Here is an 18,668-nt window from a genome sequence, read left to right on the forward strand (position 1 = left end):
AGGAGCTCCGGCGCGAGCTCCGGGAGCTTCGGGACAGCCGCCGCTCCCCCTCCCGCCGGGATGACCGGGCTCGGTCCCGCTCGCCTCGGGCGTCGTCGGGTGACTGGCGTCGACGGCGCTCCCCCTCGCCATCCTGTCGTAGGGATCGGTCCCCATCTCCTGCCCGTCCGGTTCGTGCCGGCTCTCCTCGCCCGCAGGACGGTATCCTCCCCACCCCGGACACCCGCCGCTACGTCCCCCCGCACGCGGCTTCCACGGGGGCTACGGTCCCGGCTCCGCCCTTTGGTGGTGGCCCCTCCCGCGGCCGTCCTGGCCCCGCCAAGAAGAAGAAGCGCTGGGGTGTCCGCCTCACTCCGGCCGTGCTTCCCTCCACGGGTCCGGGGGCCCCCTCCGCTCCGGGCCCCGTCTCCGGTCTCCCTCGCCCCCATGCTTCAACTGTGGGGTGAGGGGACACTCTCAGGTTGCGTGTGTCAACCCCCAGTGCTGCTACCTCTGCAAGGATCCTGGCCACCCCGCCATTCTGTGCCCGGACAGACCGGTGGTCTCTGAGCTCATGATGTATGGGCACGGGATCGAGGGGTTGGGCTTCTTCCACCTTGAGGTCCCGGACGCCCCTCCTCCGTCGCCATCCCTTCAGGCGATTGTCACAGTCGTTGACGGGGTGGCGTCCCCGGAGATGATCGAGGCCGAGCTCAACCACCTCTACCGCCACCAGTGGGACTGGGTGGTCACCCCCACCGCCGGTCACATCTTCTCCGTCGTCTTCCCCGACTCTGTCAGCTACGGCTACGCCACGCGTAGTGGCCGGATCACTCTCGCGCTCAACCAGCTGGTTGTCGAGATTTCTGAGCCAGTTCTCGACGCTCAGGCCGTGGCCGTCCTCGACACCGCCTGGATCCTCATCTCCGGTCTCTCCGACATTGCGCGGTCCGAGCTCGTCATCCGCCAGATGTCTCGCCTCCTAGGCAAGGTGGTGGTGGTCGACGAGCTCTCACTGCGCAAGGAGGAGGAGGTGCGGGTCAAGGTCAAGTGTCTCGACTCCTCCAAGCTGCGCACCTCGGTTCGGGTCTTCTTCAACGACCAGGGCTTCGACCTCAGGATCGCCCCCGAGCCTCCCAACCATGTTGGGCGCCCCCGCTCCCTCGACGTCGGCCCCCCAGACGACAACCAGGGGGCCGGCGGAGACTACCACGGCCGGCACCGCTCTCGCTCTCACCGCTCTGACGAGGAGGGGCGTCCGAGGACTCCCGCTCCCCCTCCCCCTCGCGCCCCCTCCGGCTAGGGGGGACAAGGGCCGCCAGGCTGCACCCCGCCCCTAGGTGAATGACCCACCGATCCCGGACGTGTCGCCATCCGAGGGGAGCGACATCTCCAGCGTCGGCCTGGTGGTCTGCCCGGCTTCCTCCCCGCGCTCCCCCGTCTCTTCCCCGCCTCCGGGGATGGCCCCAGTCGGCCTGACCGGAGGCCTGCTCTCCGCCTCGTCGGCGGTTCCTGAGGATGGGGCGACGCCTCCTGTGGATGGCCCTCCCTCTCCGGCTTCGCCTCCTCCCGTCACCGTCTTCTCCACGCAGCCCGACGCGCCCCGGCCCCGTCGTCCACTCGGGTCCCCTCAGGGGGCTGCTCTTCGGCCTCGGGTGCGCCTCCTCCTCCTCTGGTCGCTCCACCGCCCTCGACCCAGAGCTACCTCGGGTGTGCTGAGCCGGGGCTGTTGACCTCTCCCTCGTCGTATCCTGGGGAGGGGGCGGCCCGGATCATCACCCCTCTGGCAGCCCAGCCTCCCCCTCCACGGTCTGCCGCCTACTCCCGCCGCAGCCGGTCGGCCTCCTCTCCGGTGGTGGCCTCCCGCAGGAGTGCTCGGCTGGACGCTGCCCACCCCGAGGGCCGCCCGGCGCTTCCCATCCCCGAGCGGGCTGAGCTTCGCGCTGCCGCCCGCAACCTAGAGCCAGGTACGCCCTCCGCTCCCCCCTCTACTTCGTCTTGTTCTTTCTCTGCTCTTGAATCTGTTCCACTGGGCCATCTCGCCAAAGTGGCCTCCGACTCCGCGATCATCCTTCGTGGGGAAGTGGGTCCCCCTCTCGCCCAGGTTGCGGCCATCAGGGCCCGGGAGGTTCTTGACGGGAAACTAGCGGAGGCCCGAGCGGCCCTCGTCGTTCCCCCTGCCTCCGCGTTGCCTGGGGGTTCTTCCCCCCCGCCTCGGCCGCGGCAAACGGCACCCCCTCCCTCGGTGGCCGTGCCGGAGATCCGAGGACGCACCCGCTCCCGCACGGCGGCTCTTCGTGCGCTTAGCGCTTCCTGTGTCTTGGGGTCAAGCAGCCCCCCAATGGTTCCTTGATGCGGGCCCTCTTCTGGAACATCCGCGGCTTCGGCCATGATGGCCACCGCCGCCAGTTAGTGGAGTACATGCGAGATGAGCACATTGACATCGTGGCCGTGCAAGAGACCATGCGACGCGATTTTGCGCTCCCTGAGCTTGACTGGCTGAGCTCTCACCTCTTTGCGTGGCACTGGCTCCCTTCTAGTGGGAGCACGGGTCACTCGGGCGGCATCCTTTTAGGTGTGAAGGATGCCACCTTTGAGGTGGGCAGCATGGATCGGGGCGAATTCTTCGTCAGCATGGAGGTCTTCGAGAGATCGCTAAACTTCAAGTGGGAGATCATCATAGTCTATGGTCCGGCCGACCATAGTAGGTCGGCCTCCTTCCTAGAGGAGCTTCACCGGAAAATCTCGGCCGCCTCCCTCCCCGTAGTTGTCAGGGGTGACTTCAACCTGCTGCGAGTTGCGGAAGACAAGAATAATGGCAATGTTAGTCTTGCCTGGATGGACATGTTTAACGACTTCATTGCCGACCTTGCCCTCCGGGAGATTGATCGGGTTGGGGCCCGTTTTACTTGGACCAACCGCCAAGCCTCCCCGACCCTCTCCGTCTTGGACAGGGTCCTAGTTTCCCCCGAGTGGGACCTCCGGTGCTCCTTAGCCTCTCTTCGCGCCATCACCCGGATTGGGTCAGACCACGTCCCCTTGCTTCTCTCCTCCGCGGACGAGCGTCCTCCGATTCCCCCTCGGTTCCGTTTTGAGACCTTCTGGCTCTCCCAGGCCGGATTTACCGACGCCGTCTGTGCGCGGTGGATCGAGGCTCGTGCCCACCCTCACCCCCGCCCCCCTTCTGCTATTGACGTGTGGCACTTCTGTGCGAAGCGTGGTCGGCAATTTATGAAGGGGTGGGGGGCCAACCTGGGCCGTGACGCCAGGGAGCGTAAGAAGGCGCTGCTAACTGCGATCCAGGCCCTCGACTTTCGGGCTAACGCGGTGGGTCTCTCCCCGGGCGAGTGGATGTCCCGCTACGACCTCGAAGACCAGCTCTCCGTGATCTACACCGATGAGGAGGCCTATTGGCGTATTCGGGGCGCTCAGCGTTGGGTCCTGAAGGGTGATGCGAATACGGCTTACTTCCAGGCGATAGCCAACGGGCGCCGCAGACGCAACACCATTCCCTGCCTTTGGGATGGAGCTACTCTCCTTCAGGACCCCTGGGACATCCGCTCCCATGTTGATGGTTTCTATCGCTCCCTCTTCTCTCCCGCTCCTCGGAGCGGTCTCTCTCTCGCCCTTGACTGCTGGGCCGGCGCCCAACTGGTTTCTGACGCAGAAAACGCATCCCTGACGGCCCCCTTCTCTGAACAGGAGGTCTGGGAGGCCATCAAGGGTATGAACTCCTCCTCGGCTCCGGGCCCGGACGGTCTTCCGGTCATCTTCTTCCAGACCTTCTGGAACATGATTAAACCTGAGATCATGGCCATCTTCGAGGAATTCTTCGTGGGATCGATTGACCTTGGTCGCCTCAACTTCGGGACCATTTCCCTCATCCCCAAGGTCCCTGGGGCGACGGACATCCGCCAGTTCCGCCCGATTACGGTCATCAACGTGATCTTCCGGATCCTGGCCAAGGGGTACGCCAATAGGGTGACCCTGCTTGCAGACCGGATTACCCACCCTAACCAATCAGCATTCATTAAGGGTCGGTACATTCTGGATGGTGTCCTGGTGCTCCACGAGGTCCTTCATGAAGTCCGGGTCAAACGCCTGAAGGCGGTCTTTCTGAAGATCGATTTTCACAAAGCCTATGATACGGTTAGCTGGTCCTTCCTTAGGGAAGTTCTTCTGCGGAAGGGCTTTGACGACCAGTGGATCACGAGAGTCATGCAAATGGTCTCTTGCGGTCGCACGGCGGTCAACATTAACGGCGAGATCGGTCCCTTCTTCCCTACCCTATGTGGGGTGCGCCAAGGCGACCCCTTCTCCCCGTTCCTCTTCAATATGGTCGTGGACGCTTTGGCCTCCATTCTAGATAAGGCTAAAGCCGCGGTCCACATCCGAGGTATTACCCCCCATCTCTCTGGGGACTCGGGAATCTCCATCCTCCAGTATGCCGATGACACGATCATCATGGTCGAAGGCTCGGAGATGGACATCACCAACCTCAAGTTCCTCCTCCTTTGCTTCCAACAGATGTCGGGCCTCAAGATCAACTTCGATAAGAGCGATGTTATGGTGATGGGATACTCTCCCGATGAGTCTGTGGCCATTGCCAATAGACTCAATTGCCGCCTGGGCTCGTTCCCCACTACCTACCTTGGGACGCCCATCAGTGACTCGCGCCTCTTGGCCACCGATCTTCGCCCCTCCGTGACCAAGCTCCAGACTAGGTGCGAGCCCTGGCAGGGGAGGTGGCTTTCCAAGGCGGCCCGGACTATCCTTATCAACTCCTCCCTCTCCAGCCTCCTCTTATTTCTTATGAGTTTCTACAGCCTCCATGAATCTCTCCATGAGGAGATCGCCAAAATCCAGTCTCGATTCTATTGGGCTGGCGAGCATGGCAAGCAGAAGTATCACATGGTCAGCTGGCCTGACATCTGCAAGCCTAGAGAGTAGGGTGGATTGGGCATCATGTGCTCTAAACAGATGAATATTGCCCTCCTATCCCGGTGGCTGTGGTGCATCACGCAGGGTCATGGTGGCCTCTGGCTGGACATTATCCGAAATAAATACCTGCGCGGCCAGCCCCTTGCCTTCTGCCAGAAGTCGGGAGGTTCCCAGTTCTGGCAGTCCCTCGTCTAGCTCCTCCCTATGCTCCGCATTGGTACCTCTATCTCGGTGGGGTCCGGCCTCTCGACGCTCTTCTGGTTTGATCGTTGGGCCGGCGACTCCCCCTTTGCGGCTCGCTTCCCCATCCTCTTCTCTATCTCTGTCGACCCCATGATTTCTGTTGATAGGGCCCTTATTGACTTAGGGCGCCTCGCTTTCCGTCGGCCATTTGGGCCTGCGGAATCCGCCGCCTGGCGTGAGTTGCTTGATTGCGTTGCTCTGCATGAGCCGTTGGTGGATGGAGACCAGGACCTTGTGCGTTGGCACTTGGAGCCGTCGGGCCAGTTCTCTACCAAATCGCTTTACTTGGCCATTGCCCCCTCCTCCGCTCCCCCCCTCCTTTCGATGGTTTTGTCCGTCCTTCTCCCACTGAAGATCCGCATCTTCATGTGGCAGTGGATCCGTGGACGGATCCCATCCGGTGTGGAGGTCCGCAAGCGTAATGGCCCGGGCACTGGTATCTGCCCCCTCTGTGCTGTCCCCGAGGACTCCAACCACATCTTCTTCGCTTGCGCTTCCGCCCGGTTCCTCTGGAGCTGCTTTCGCGAGATTGTCGGGGGGAGTTGGACCCACACCAACTTCCCCGACTTATTTGCTGAACTCCAAGCGTCCCCTTCGTCCTCTCGCCACATTAGGTGGCTGGAGGTTGGGGTCCTTGCCTGGACTCTTTGGACTGTTCGCAATAAGCTTGTGGTCGAGCGTACTCCTCTTCGTCGTGCTACTGACGCTCTCTACAAATTCTCGGGTTTCCTGCAGCTTTGGCGGCCGCTTAGCCGCCCCCTGGAGCGCGACGCCATCTCTGCCTTCATCGCCGATCTTCGCTCGATGGCCGTCCGCCTGTCGCCCCCGCCGCCGCCGCCGCCGCCGAGCCTGACTAGATCGCCTGCGGTGGTCACGCTTTGTTTTCTCTCTTTCTTTTTGGGCTTGTTGAGCTGTGCCCTCAGCAGAACCTTATGACTTTGTTGTGGTACTTGGGTGCGTGTGTGTGAACCTGTTGTGGCTGTATGTCTTGTGGCGGTTTGCTTTATCTATAAAGCGGGGCGAAAGCCTTTTTCGGTAATAGGGTTTCCCCCCGCTTTAGATTATAAAGCAACCACCACAACAATATCCGACAATCGCGGCCAACAAAAGGTCCAGCCAAGGAAACAAAAAAGGTCCAGCCAAGGTTACCACAAGGGCATAACAGAAGTACAACATAGGACGGAGCGCTGGGGGCACAACCAAACAACCCCAAAATAAGGAACATAGTCTAACTAGTCCGGCTCAGGTGGTGGAGGCGGGAGCGGTGGCGCCAATGCTCCAACGGTGGTGCGTAAGGCCGAGATGATCATGTCAATGAAGTCCCGATCACACCGCTTGCTGAGCGGTCTCCATAGCTGTAAGAAGCCACACAGTTTGTAGATAGAGTCAGTCGCACGAGTTGGAATCACATGCTCAATCACGAGTTTATTGCGAGCTGTCCACAGAGTCCATGCTATCGCCCCCACTACTACCCACAGGCTAGGGCGCGTCCTGGCCTCTCGGCTTAGGACTGCCTAAAATAGATCGGGGAGGTTATCATGGTTCCAATCACCGCGAATCACCTCCCTGATGCAGCTCCACAGGAGGACTGCAGACGGGCACCGAAAGAAGATATGGTTGGAGTCTTCCGGTACGCCACATAGGGGGCATAAACCATCCCCGGGACATTCCGTTTTCTAACTTCTGTACCCGAGGGTAAACGGCCTCGCACCCATTGCCATAGAGAGATGCGAATCTTTAACGGCAGCTTAATCTCCCAAAGAAGGGTCATTTCGGTTGGGCCCGGGGTAGCTAGCATGGCGTGGTATAGGGACTTGGTAGAGAACCTCCCACTTGGTTCGAGGGACCAAGATAATGAATCATCCTCCGTTGAGGGAGGGTGAAGAGCAATGCATTAGAGCATCTCGTCCCATTGGCCCCGTTCTAACGGTCCAAAAGTACAACGGAAAGCTATAGCCCCGAGGTCAGTGAGGGTCGCATGCACGGATAGATGCGGTCGGACACAGATGGAGAAGAGCGCGTTGAAACGTTGGGCAAATGGTCGGTCACCTGACCAGCGGTCAAGCCAGAATAGGGTGTTGGTGCCTGTCCCCACCGAGATGGATGTTCCAATCCGTAGGACCGGCATAAGCTGGATGACTGCCTGCCAAAACTGGGAGCCACCCGTCCGGGAGGCGAAGGCCAGAGGCTGTCCATGCAAGTACTTTGCGCGGATGATCTGGAGCCATAAGCCTCCATCACCCGTCTCAATGCGCCATAGCCATTTGGAGAGTAAGGCTATGTTCATCCGCTTAGACGAGATGACTCCCAAGCCGCCTTGGTCCTTTGGCTTGCACACCTCAGACCATTTTACCATGTGATACTTTTGTCTATTATCTGGTCCCGCCCAGAAGAACCGAGATAAGTATTTGGTGACTTCCCGATGAAGGGATTCATGCAGACTATAGAATCCCATCAAGTACATAAGCAGGCTAACCAAGGAGGAGTTCATCAACACGACCCAGGCCGCCTTGGATAGCCACCTCCCCTGCCATGGCTCAACCCTGTGTTGGAGCTTGGACACCGTGGGGCGAAGGTCCTTTGCCTGGAGGCGGAATTGCTAATCGGGAGGCCAAGGTAGGTGGTCGGAAAGGAGCCAAGACGACAATTCAGCATATTGGCTATGCGTCGGGATTCTTCCCCTCAGTAGCCTAGCACCATTACTTTGCTTTTGAGTTTATTGTGAGGCCCGACATCTCTTGAAAACACAAAAGTAGAAACTTCAGATTTTGGATGTCAGTGTTCGAGCCTTCAACCATGAGGATGGTGTCATCCGCATATTGGAGATGAGTAATACCCCCATCACCGACTAGGTGCGGGCAGATCCCCTTGATATGCCCAGCCCGCCGTGCCTTGTCCAAGATTGTGGCAAGAGCATCCACAATCAGGTTGAACAGGGGGTCGCCTTGGCGCACCCCCTGGGCGGTGGGGAAGTAGGAGCCAACTTCCCCATTGATGTTGACAGCAGTACGGCCAGACATAACCAACTGCATCACCCGAGCTATCCAATATGGGTCAAACCCACGCTTCTCCATGACCTCACGGAGAAAGAACCAGTGGACCGTATCATAGGCTTTATGGAAATCAATCTTGAAGAAAACAGCCCGGAGGTGTTTTCTCTTGACCTCATGAAGGAGTTCATGAAGCACCAAAACCCCGTCGAGAATGAATCGGCCCTTAGTGAACACCGATTGGTTCGGGTGGTGGATCCTAGGTGCCAGCAGGGCCGCCCTAGTGGCGTACCCCTTGGCTAAAATCCTAAATATCACGTTAATCACCGTGATTGGGCGAAACTGTCGAATATCTGAAGCCCCCTGGACCTTGGGGATTAGAGATATGATCCCATAGTTCAGGCGGGATACATCAAGGGTCCCCGCGAAAACTCCCGGAATAACGCCATAATCTCGCCCTTGATGGTGGTCCAGAAAGTTTGGAAAAACCGGACCGGGAGACCGTCCGAACCCGGAGCAGAGGCCGGGTTCATGGACTTGACGATGGCCTCCACCTCAGATTCTTCAAAGGGGTTAAGGAGGTCTTGGTTCTCTTCGGGGGAGACGCGGAGATGCTCATCCCAAAAGTTCTCAGCTAGAGCGAGGCCCCCTCGCGGCCGAGCGGAAAACAGAGTTCTATAGAACCCATCGACATGAGCCCGGATCTCGTCCGGGTCCTGTAATAACCGGTCCCATCCCAAAGGATGGGGATGGTGCATCGTCGCCTACGGCCATTGGCAATGGCCTGAAAATAAGCCGTGTTGGCATCACCAAACATGATCCAATTAAAAGAGCCGCGCTGGCGCCAGTATTCTTCCTCTTTGGCATAGATGTCAGTGAGGGTATCTTCCAAGCTATACCTCAAGGACCACTCCTCCGAGGACAGACCTGGTCTGTCACCCCGAATGTCAAGTGCCCTGATCTCCATAAGCAGAGCCTGCTTTAGGACCCGTAGGTCCCGTCCAATATTTGCGCCCCAGCCTTTCATAAATTGCCGGGATCGTTTGGCCACGTGATGCCAGTCATCTATGATTGACGTAGACCGGTGAGGTTCAGCACGGGCCGCAGTCCAATGGTCTCGAACGGCCGCAGTGAATCCCGGATGGCGAAGCCAGAACGCCTCAAACCGAAAGCGAGGGGGCGGTCGGGGACGCTCATCCATGGAAGATAGTAGGAGGGGTACATGGTCGGATCCAATCCTAGTGATGGCCTGGAGAGTAGCTAAGGGGAATCGAAGTTCCCATTCAGGGGATACAAATACCCGGTCCAAAACACTTCGGGTCGGATTCACCTGTTTATTAGTCCAGGTGGAATGGGCTCCGACCCGATCAAGCTCCCGAAGCTCGAGGTCGGCAATCCAGTCATTAAAACATTGCATGCCTGACTGGTCAACCCGACCATTGTTCTTGTCCGCTACGGAGCGGAGAAGATTGAAGTCACCCCCAATGATCACTGGGAGAGTGGACGCCCTAATCTTGGCATGCATCTCAGCGAGGAACGCGGTGGAGCGACTGTGGTCCGCCGGGCCATAAACGACAATCACTTCCCATTTGAAGTTAACTGCCCTCTCCCAAACTTCCATACTCACGAAGAAATCTCCGCGGTCCATGGAGCCAACCTCAAAGGTGGCGTCCTTCACCCCGAGAAGGATGCCACCGGAGTGTCCCGCCACTCCACTAGATGGCAACCAGTACCATGCAAACAAATGTCTGCTCAATCGATCGAGTTCCGAGAGAGAAAACTCGGTCCTCATCGTTTCTTGGATCGCCACTATATCAATATCCTCCTCGCGCATGTAGTCCACTAATTGGCGTCGCCGACCATCATGGCCGAACCCGCGGAGATTCCAGAAAAGTGCACGCATACTACTCCTCTAGGGGGTCCACACTGGACCCCACCGCAATGGATGCGCTCAGCGCCCAACGAAGTTGAGCCGTGCGAGAATGAGTACGGCCCCGAACCTCTACCAGGGCAGCAGCCGTCGTATCGCCCCTCCCCACGGGCTGAGTGCTGGGGGTCACGGCAGCCTCAGCCGCGACAGCCTCGCGAGCCCTAGCGGCTGCAAGGTGGCCGTCAAGGATCTCTTTAGCCTTGATGGCCGCGATCTGTTTGAGGGCAGGGCCCTTCTCACCGTGGAATACAATCGCAGAGTCATTGGCCAGAAGGGCCAGATGGCCTAAGGGAACGGCCGCAAGCACTGAGAAGGAGTCCATCGGTTACTCCTCAGCCGGGATCCCCCCATCAGATGTATCATCCATAAGTAAGCAATCAACAGCCGAAAGCACAGGGGGGGGGTTGGGACGGACCTGAGTCCAAGTTGCGGACTGCAGCCCAGCGAGCGGCCTTCTCGACTGCATTGGGGGACGCACCAAATGCACGCGCAGCCAAGTCGATCCGCGCGCTCTTCCGAGTGATCGTCGCCGGAGAGGACACCGAACGTTGTTGGACCTTGCCCTTCGGAGGACGAGGAGGCACTGGAGGGCAGACCTGCCCAGTCCCGACCACCGGGGAGATCTCCCCCGACCCAGCCTGCGGCGAAGATGGAGGCGATGCCGTCCGGGTGATGGGGGGTGAGGCCATACGCGGGAAGGAGGGGGACAAACCTCCAAGCTAACGCCACTAGTACCACTGATCGTCTCTGACTCCAAAGCAGCCATGGGAGTGCCAAGGAGCAGGGAAAGGGCCGCGTGAGGGCGAAGCAGCGAGTCAGCTTCGAGCATTTCGTTGAGAGCACGAGCATCCTCATCCTCCATCGGATCTTGGGCCGAAGCATCATGGGTCAGATAGAGCTCTTTGGATGCTGTCTTTTCCATCGGTAGGGGCGGCGCGTGTGGCTCTGGGGAATCTTCATCCTCCCCACTGGAGCTTGGGGAGCGGCTGCGCCTGCGCGGTGACCGACCACCACCGTGGGAGTGTGGGTCACCGCCCAAGTTGCCATGGGACCCGGGAGCCGCGTCATCCGTCGCTGGTTGGGAAGCGCCCAAAGCTTCCCCCTCCACCGAGATCTTGAGGTCATATCCAGCATCTCCAAAGACCAAACGGACAGTTGTCTATAGCTTGGTCGAGTCGGGAGTCTTGATCTTGACACGAACAGCCGGTCCACGGACGAGGGAGGGGCCATCCACCTCCACTATCTTGCCAAGGAGACGGAAATGTTCCGAATGGCGCGCTCCTTCTTGGCAATCGGCGGTAGCCCACAGATTTGAATCCACACCGTCGAAAGACAGGCCACCGCCATAGGGTCCACCAGTGGCACCGAGATGCTGACGGTGAGCTTGTTGAGGGCTAAAGTGAGCTGATCACTGTGCGTGCCGTAGCGCAGGTTGACAGGATCCGGAAACGCCCCGGTAAACTCGTGATCAGAGATCGGCGCAACCTCCCAGCCCCAATCAGGGCGGAAGAGGTGACGGAGCTCCTCCGTGATGATAGCCGGGGAAGCCGACCGGCCTTCCAGGACCGAGATGAGAGCGGTCAGGGATGGCACGACCGCGACCGCGGGCAAATCCATCTGGAAGAATCCAAAATCGTCCAAAGCATGGCCGTAGAGCATCAGCCCCCCCTCCTCCGGCTGAAGCGGGCAGAGAATCGCGGGGTGGTCCATGCCCTTGCACTTGAAACAAGCCGGAGGAACCTTGCAGTCGGTCTGGCGGTGGCCCTCCTTGCCACAGTTGAAGCAAATGGCGCTGGAGGTGGTCTTTGCTGGAGATGCCGGATGGGCCGAAGTCGGGTGGGTGACGGAAGAGGCTTGGCCAGCTCCACCACCGAACCGCTGGCCAGCCTTCTTCTTCTTCTTCTTCTTCTTCGCGAAAGCGCCTCGGGGGTTGGGGGCTCCGGGACCCGGGGGAGGGAACTGCGGCTGACGCTGTGGAGGATTGTACCGGCGAGGTGGGGACTGCACCGCGCGACCAGAGCGAGCCGGGGACCGCGACCGGTAGGGAGGGGAGCGACGAGGAGGGGAACGGCGGTCCCGCTCACGCCCACGGCTCCGCCAATGGTCCGGCGAGTGGTCACGCGGCCGGTCCTCCCGCCCGGAGGGGTCCGAGGTCGGGGCAGAGCCTCGGGACACGAGCTCGGAACGGAGCTCGGATTCCCTCCGCGAGGCCTCCGGGGAGGGGTGCCATGAGTCGACCGGGCGACGGTCCGCCGGTTCGTCAGCATGGCGCTTCGGGCGCGGAGCCCCATCGCCCACATCGCGCGGCATCGGGGGCCGGACGGAGAGCACAGACGGGGCAGGGAGGGTGGAGGGAACCGGGGGCGCGCAGGATGGGAGGGTGCGGGGAGGAGGGAGGAATGCAGGGCAGGGGAGCACACTTGCCCTAGAGACGAGGATGACTCGGTCCTTTGAGCCCAGTCTACCAGGCCTCCAGGAGGAGACGAGGCGAGGCCCAGGCCCACTCCACGGCCCAGAGGAGGAAAGCCCCCTGACACCAGAGGCCCAAGGCGCTCCAGGCGGCCCAGCCCATTACGCGACGGATCGCTGTGGGAGGGAAGGGTTTCCCCTCGTACGGCCATGGGGTGGCAGCGCGGCGCCAGCACCGCCCGCTGGGCGTCGGCGGTCGGGCAGGCCGGATCCGGAGATGGGCGAAAGGCGCGGAATTTGGGCAAGCCGCACGAGACCGCAGCCGTCACCGAAGCAGAGGAGGCCACCGGAGGAAGCGGGGAGCACAAGCTTGATGACGAGGGGCATCCCGGCGCCATGAAACCGCCGCACGACCGAGGTCTGCCCTCCCGACCACCCCCCAAGCACGGGCTCGGGCCCCGCGACCGCGCCGACCGGCCGGAGGGCCGGACCGTGGCGGTGACGGGGAAGGTGGGGAATGGGAGGGGCGGGGTGGCACCTGCGAAGGGAAGGGGGCGCTCGGACGGGGGAGGGGAGGCAACTCACCAGAGACGAGCTCAGCCAGGCGATCACCAAAACGGAGGCCTCGCGGAAGGAGACCCGCCGCAGCCGCAGCCGCGTCGGCCAGATCCTCCTCCGTCGCCCAATCAGCCCAACGCTCGCGGTCGAGGAGGTCGATTCGGGGGGCAGAGGCGAGCACCAAAGGCGGAGGGGAGGGGGTCCCCATGGAGGCACCGCGAGGAGGCTGGGGCGAGGGGGCCGAGCTTGACGGGGGGCCGGCGGGAGCGCCGGCGAGGAGGGCCACCGGCAGTCGCGCGCTCGTCACCCCAATATCTTTACTTCAGACTGCTCGTGGACACCTTGTCTGGTGCGGGGTAGCAAGCATGGTAGGTAAACAACAAAGTTCATAATTCACACACGGACTTCTCATCGCACCATCTCAGCTACTGTCGCTCACACAAGCATCGAGCCGTCCACGCATCAGTCCAACACCAGTTAAACTGACCATGGTTTCCTCCGGCGAACGGATGGCCCGCGCCTTCTCATCCTTCGACCGCGACAGCGACTGTTGAAATCTGAGATGGGCTCTAGGCCCATATTGCAATTTCTGAAAAATCTCTAAGGGCCCATGTGGGTTATATGGCACTAGGTGTGGTGGGAAGTTTAGTCCCACCCCGGAAGTGGAAGGAGAGTTGGAGTGGTTTATAAGGGTTTCTCTTCTACATGCTATTGGAGCTTGAGAAGAGAAGAGGCCCTCGCGCACTCCTCCTCCGCCGCCCGCCTCGCCACGCCACGCCACGCCACGCCTCGTCACGACGCGACGCGACGCGGGTTGCGGGATTGAGCCGAGCCGAGCTCACACCTACGCGCTTATTTTTGCCAGTTACTAACGGAGAGTTTTCTGACAGCTGGGCCACGATCTGAGACGTCGGATCGTGGGCTGTCACGGACTCGGACGTGGGTCGAGCCCACGTCTCTCCACGCGGCTGCGCCTATAAGTATGCGGTGTCTCCTAACCCTAGCCGCCACGAACAGATCACATCTGCTCATGCGCACGCCCACCGTCGTCCCTTTGCTGCTGCTGCCGCCGGTGACTCCATCCCGTCCGCCACGTACACGGTCGACGGGAGAGCAGGTCTCCGAAACCACGCCCTTCTGGTTCCTGTACGGGGTGAGGGGCGAATAGGTTTTTGGGCAGCGATTACGCGACTGCTCGCTTCCGATCGTCTACTTCCTCTACGTCCGCGTCGCCTTCGTCATCACCATGTCCACCGACGCCGACCGTGCCGCCGCCGAGAAAGCTGAAGCCGACAAGAAGGTCGCCGAGGACGCCGCTGCTGCCACCAAAGCCGCGGCCTCTGCGTGGCCTACTGGAGGGTAACTCGTTTATCCCGCTCCTGATTATTTTCATATTAGCAGTACTAGCAGTATGTGTAGATTTGTCTACTGTTTGCTTAGTACGTGCATGTCTAGATCAGAGTCAGTACGTCATCAACTTAGTCAATGCCATGCTAGTGATTTACTCATGGATTAATTTAATCGAGAAATTGCCTATTTACTCAACAATCCAAAAACCTATTATGTGTAGAAATTTCTCGGCAAGTGGCTTTGCCGCTGCACTGAAACCGGATAAGTTTACCGGTACATACTTCAAGCGTTGGCAGACTAAGACCACGTTATGGCTCACGGCTATGAACGTGTTCTGGGTCACCGGTGTCTCCACGGGAACGATTGCTCCTGAACAGGAGAAGGCGTTCAAGGAGGCTACCGTTGTGTTTCTCGGAGCAGTTCTTAGCGTGATCGGAGATAAACTGGTCGACGCATATTTACATGTGCATGTCGCCAAGGACTTGTGGGAGGCGCTCGAATCTAAATTCGGGGCCGCCGATGCAGGGAGCGAGATGTATATTATAGAGCAGTTCCACGATTACAAGATGGTTGAAAACCGTCCTGTATTGGAGCAGGCTCATGAGATAATATGCATTGTTAAGGAACTTGAGCTTCTCAAGTGCGAGTTACCGGGCAAGTTTGTCGCGGGCTGCATAATCGCTAATCTCCCTAATTCCTGGAGGAACTTTGCCACCACTCTGAAACATCAGAGGCGTGAATTCTCTGTGGAGGATGTCATTGGCCATCTGAGTGTTGAGCAGAATTCGAGGGCAAAAGACTCGCACGGAAAAGGGGCCGAAGGGACTTCTGTTGCCAACATGGTGAACCAGAAGAACTTCAACTCCCACAAGCCCAAGGGAAAGAACGGTGTCCAACACAATACCGACTTTAAGAAGAAGGGTAAGAAGACCTTCAAGAAGAACAAGAAGGACGAGGGCTGCTTTACTTGTGGTTCGGTTGAACATTGGGCCAACAAGTGCCCAAACAAGTACAAGAAGTCAGGACAGGACTCCAAGTCTGTCAACATGATTGTGGGCAACAATGAGAATGGTGCATCTGGGTACGGTAATTTATTTACTGTTTTTTCAGTGTTTCAACCCAACGATTGGTGGGTGGACACAGGTGCAGGTGTTCATGTGTGTGCTGACATTTCATTGTTCACTTCTTACCAGGTCACAGGTCACGGGTCCGTATTGATGGGGAATGGCGCGAGTGCTTCTGTTCATGGTGTTGGCACGGTCGATCTGAAGTTTACTTCGGGAAGGATCGTGCAGCATGTCCCCGCCATCAAGAAGAACCTCGTTAGTGGCTCCCTTCTATGTAGAGAAGGGTTTAAGTTGGTTTTCGAGTCTAATAAATTAGTTGTTACAAAATATGGACTCTTTGTTGGAAAAGGTTATGAGAGCGGAGGGATGTTCCGCCTTTCCCTCGCAGATTTTTGTAATAAAGTCGTGAACCATATTCATTCGAATGTTAATGAATCTGAAGTTTGGCATTCACGTCTTTGTCACATTAGTTTTGGTGTTATGACACGGCTAGCCAAGTTGGATTTAATCCCGAGTTTCACTTTAGCCAAAGGTTCTAAGTGCCTTTCATGTGTGCAAGCTAAGCAACCTCGCAAGCCTCATAAGGCCGCGGAGGAGAGACACCTGGCACCATTAGAACTCATACATTCTGATCTTTGTGAGATGAATGGTGTGTTGACTAAAGGTGGAAAGAGATACTTCATGACATTGATAGATGATTCCACTAGATATTGCTATGTGTATCTGTTAAATACTAAAGATGAGGCTCTACACTACTTTAAAATCTATAAGGCAGAAGTTGAAAATCAACTTGAAAAGAAAATTAAACGAGTCCGGTCAGATCGTGGTGGAGAGTACTTCTCGAGTGAGTTTGATTCCTTCTGTGCGGAACACGGCATTATTCATGAGAGGACACCTCCCTATTCACCCCAGTCAAACGGGGTTGCCGAGCGGAAAAACCGTACTCTAACTGATTTGGTTAACGCCATGTTAGATACATCGGGTTTATCCAAGGCATGGTGGGGGGAGGCTATATTGACGGCATGTCATGTCCTGAATAAAGTTCCGACAAAGGATAGTGAGATCACTCCCTATGAGAAATGGGCAAAGAGAAGGACGACACTCTCGTACTTGCGCACTTGGGGCTGTTTGGCGAAAGTCAACGTGCCGATCCCCAAAAAGCGTAAGCTTGGACATAAGACCGTGGACTGCATTAATTTGGGCTACGCTAAGAACAGCGTTGGCTATAGATTTCTAGTAGTGAAATCTGAGGTACCTGACCAGAAGGTCGGTACAATTATGGAGTCTAAGGATGCTACATTCTTTGAGGATATTTTTCCTATGAGAGATATGCAAAGCACTTCTAGACAGGAATCTGAGGAGACTCCTGAACCTGCCATCCCTATGGAATATTATGAACAAACACATGATGAAAATCCCGAGGAGGATGACGAGGAAACCCTTGGTAGGGGCAAGAGACAAAGGACTGCAAAGACCTTTGGTGATGATTTCTTCGTGTACCTCGTGGATGATACTCCCACTTCTATTTCAGAAGCGTATGCCTCTCCAGAAGCTGACTACTGGAAGGATGCGGTCCGTAGCGAGATGGATTCCATCATGGCTAACGGGACATGGGAGATCACTGACCGTCCCTATGGTTGCAAACCACTGGGATGTAAGTGGGTGTTCAAAAAGAAGCTTAGGCCCGATGGTACGATTGAAAAGTACAAGGCTAGGCTTATGGCCAAGGGCTATGACCAGCAAGAAGAGGAAGATTTCTTTGATACTTATTCACCTGTGGCTAGACTGACCACCATTCGAGTATTACTCTCGTTGGCGGCCTCACATGGTCTTCTCGTCCATCAGATGGATGTTAAGACGGCTTTTCTAAATGGAGAGCTAAAGGAGGAAATCTACATGCAACAGCCTGATGGCTTTGTGATAGATGGTCAGGAAAGAAAGGTGTGTAGGTTGATAAAATCTTTATATGGCCTGAAACAAGCACCTAAGCAATGGCATGATAAGTTTAATACAACTCTGACATCTGTTGGTTTCGTAGTTAATGAGGCTGACAAATGTGTATAGTATCGCCATGGTGGGGGCGAAGGAGTTATACTGTGCTTGTATGTTGATGACATACTGATATTCGGAACAAACCTCAAAGTCATTGAGGAGGTCAAATCGTTTCTATCTCAGAACTTTGAGATGAAAGACCTTGGTGTGGCTGATGTTATCTTGAACATCAAGCTACTGAGAGATAATGAGGGTGGGATCACACTTCTGCAATCCCATTACGTTGAGAAGGTGTTGAGTCGCTTTGGATATTCGGACTGCACACCATCTCAAACACCATATGATCCTAGCGTATTGATTCGAAAGTCCAAAGGCATGGCTAAAGATCAATTGAGATACTCTCAAATCATTGGTTCACTGATGTACCTAGCGAGCGCAACGAGGCCTGACATCGCGTTTGCTGTGAGCAAACTGAGCCGGTTTGTTTCCAAACCGGGTGATGTACATTGGCATGCTGTTGAGAGAGTTATGCGCTATCTGAAAGGTACTATGAACTATGGACTTCACTATACCGGATACCCGTCGGTACTTGAAGGGTATAGTGATGCGAATTGGATCTCTGATGCTGATGAGATGAAGGCCACAACTGGGTATATGTTTACTCTTGGAGGTGGCGCTATTTCCTAGAAGTCTTGCAAGCAAACTATCTTAACGAGATCGACAATGGAAGCAGAATTAACGGCATTAGACACATCTGGTGTTGAAGCGAGATGGCTTCGAGATCTTTTGATGGACTTGCCATTGGTTGATAAACCGGTTCCGGCTATCCTTATGAACTGTGACAATCAGACTGTCATCACCAAGGTGAAGAGTTCAAAGGACAACATGAAGTCCACCAAACACATAAGAATGAGATTAAAAGCTGTCAGAAAATTAAGAAACTCCGGAGTGATAGCGTTGGACTATGTCCATACGGCTAAGAATCTGGCAGATCCCTTTACAAAAGGGCTATCACGTGTTGTGATAGATAATGCATCGAGGGAGATGGGTATGAGACCCACATGAGTTGCCATGGTGGTAACCCAACCTATGTGATCGGAGATCCCGTGAACTAGGACCTGGGAAAACAAGCCAGTGGTGAACTGAGGAGAGTAACTATACTAACCCACTCCGTTGGAGATGCAATACTCTCGATACTGTATGGTAGGA

This window comes from Triticum aestivum, chromosome 3B (assembly GCF_018294505.1).
Source record: "Triticum aestivum cultivar Chinese Spring chromosome 3B, IWGSC CS RefSeq v2.1, whole genome shotgun sequence".
NCBI classification, from domain to species: Eukaryota; Viridiplantae; Streptophyta; class Magnoliopsida; order Poales; family Poaceae; genus Triticum; species Triticum aestivum.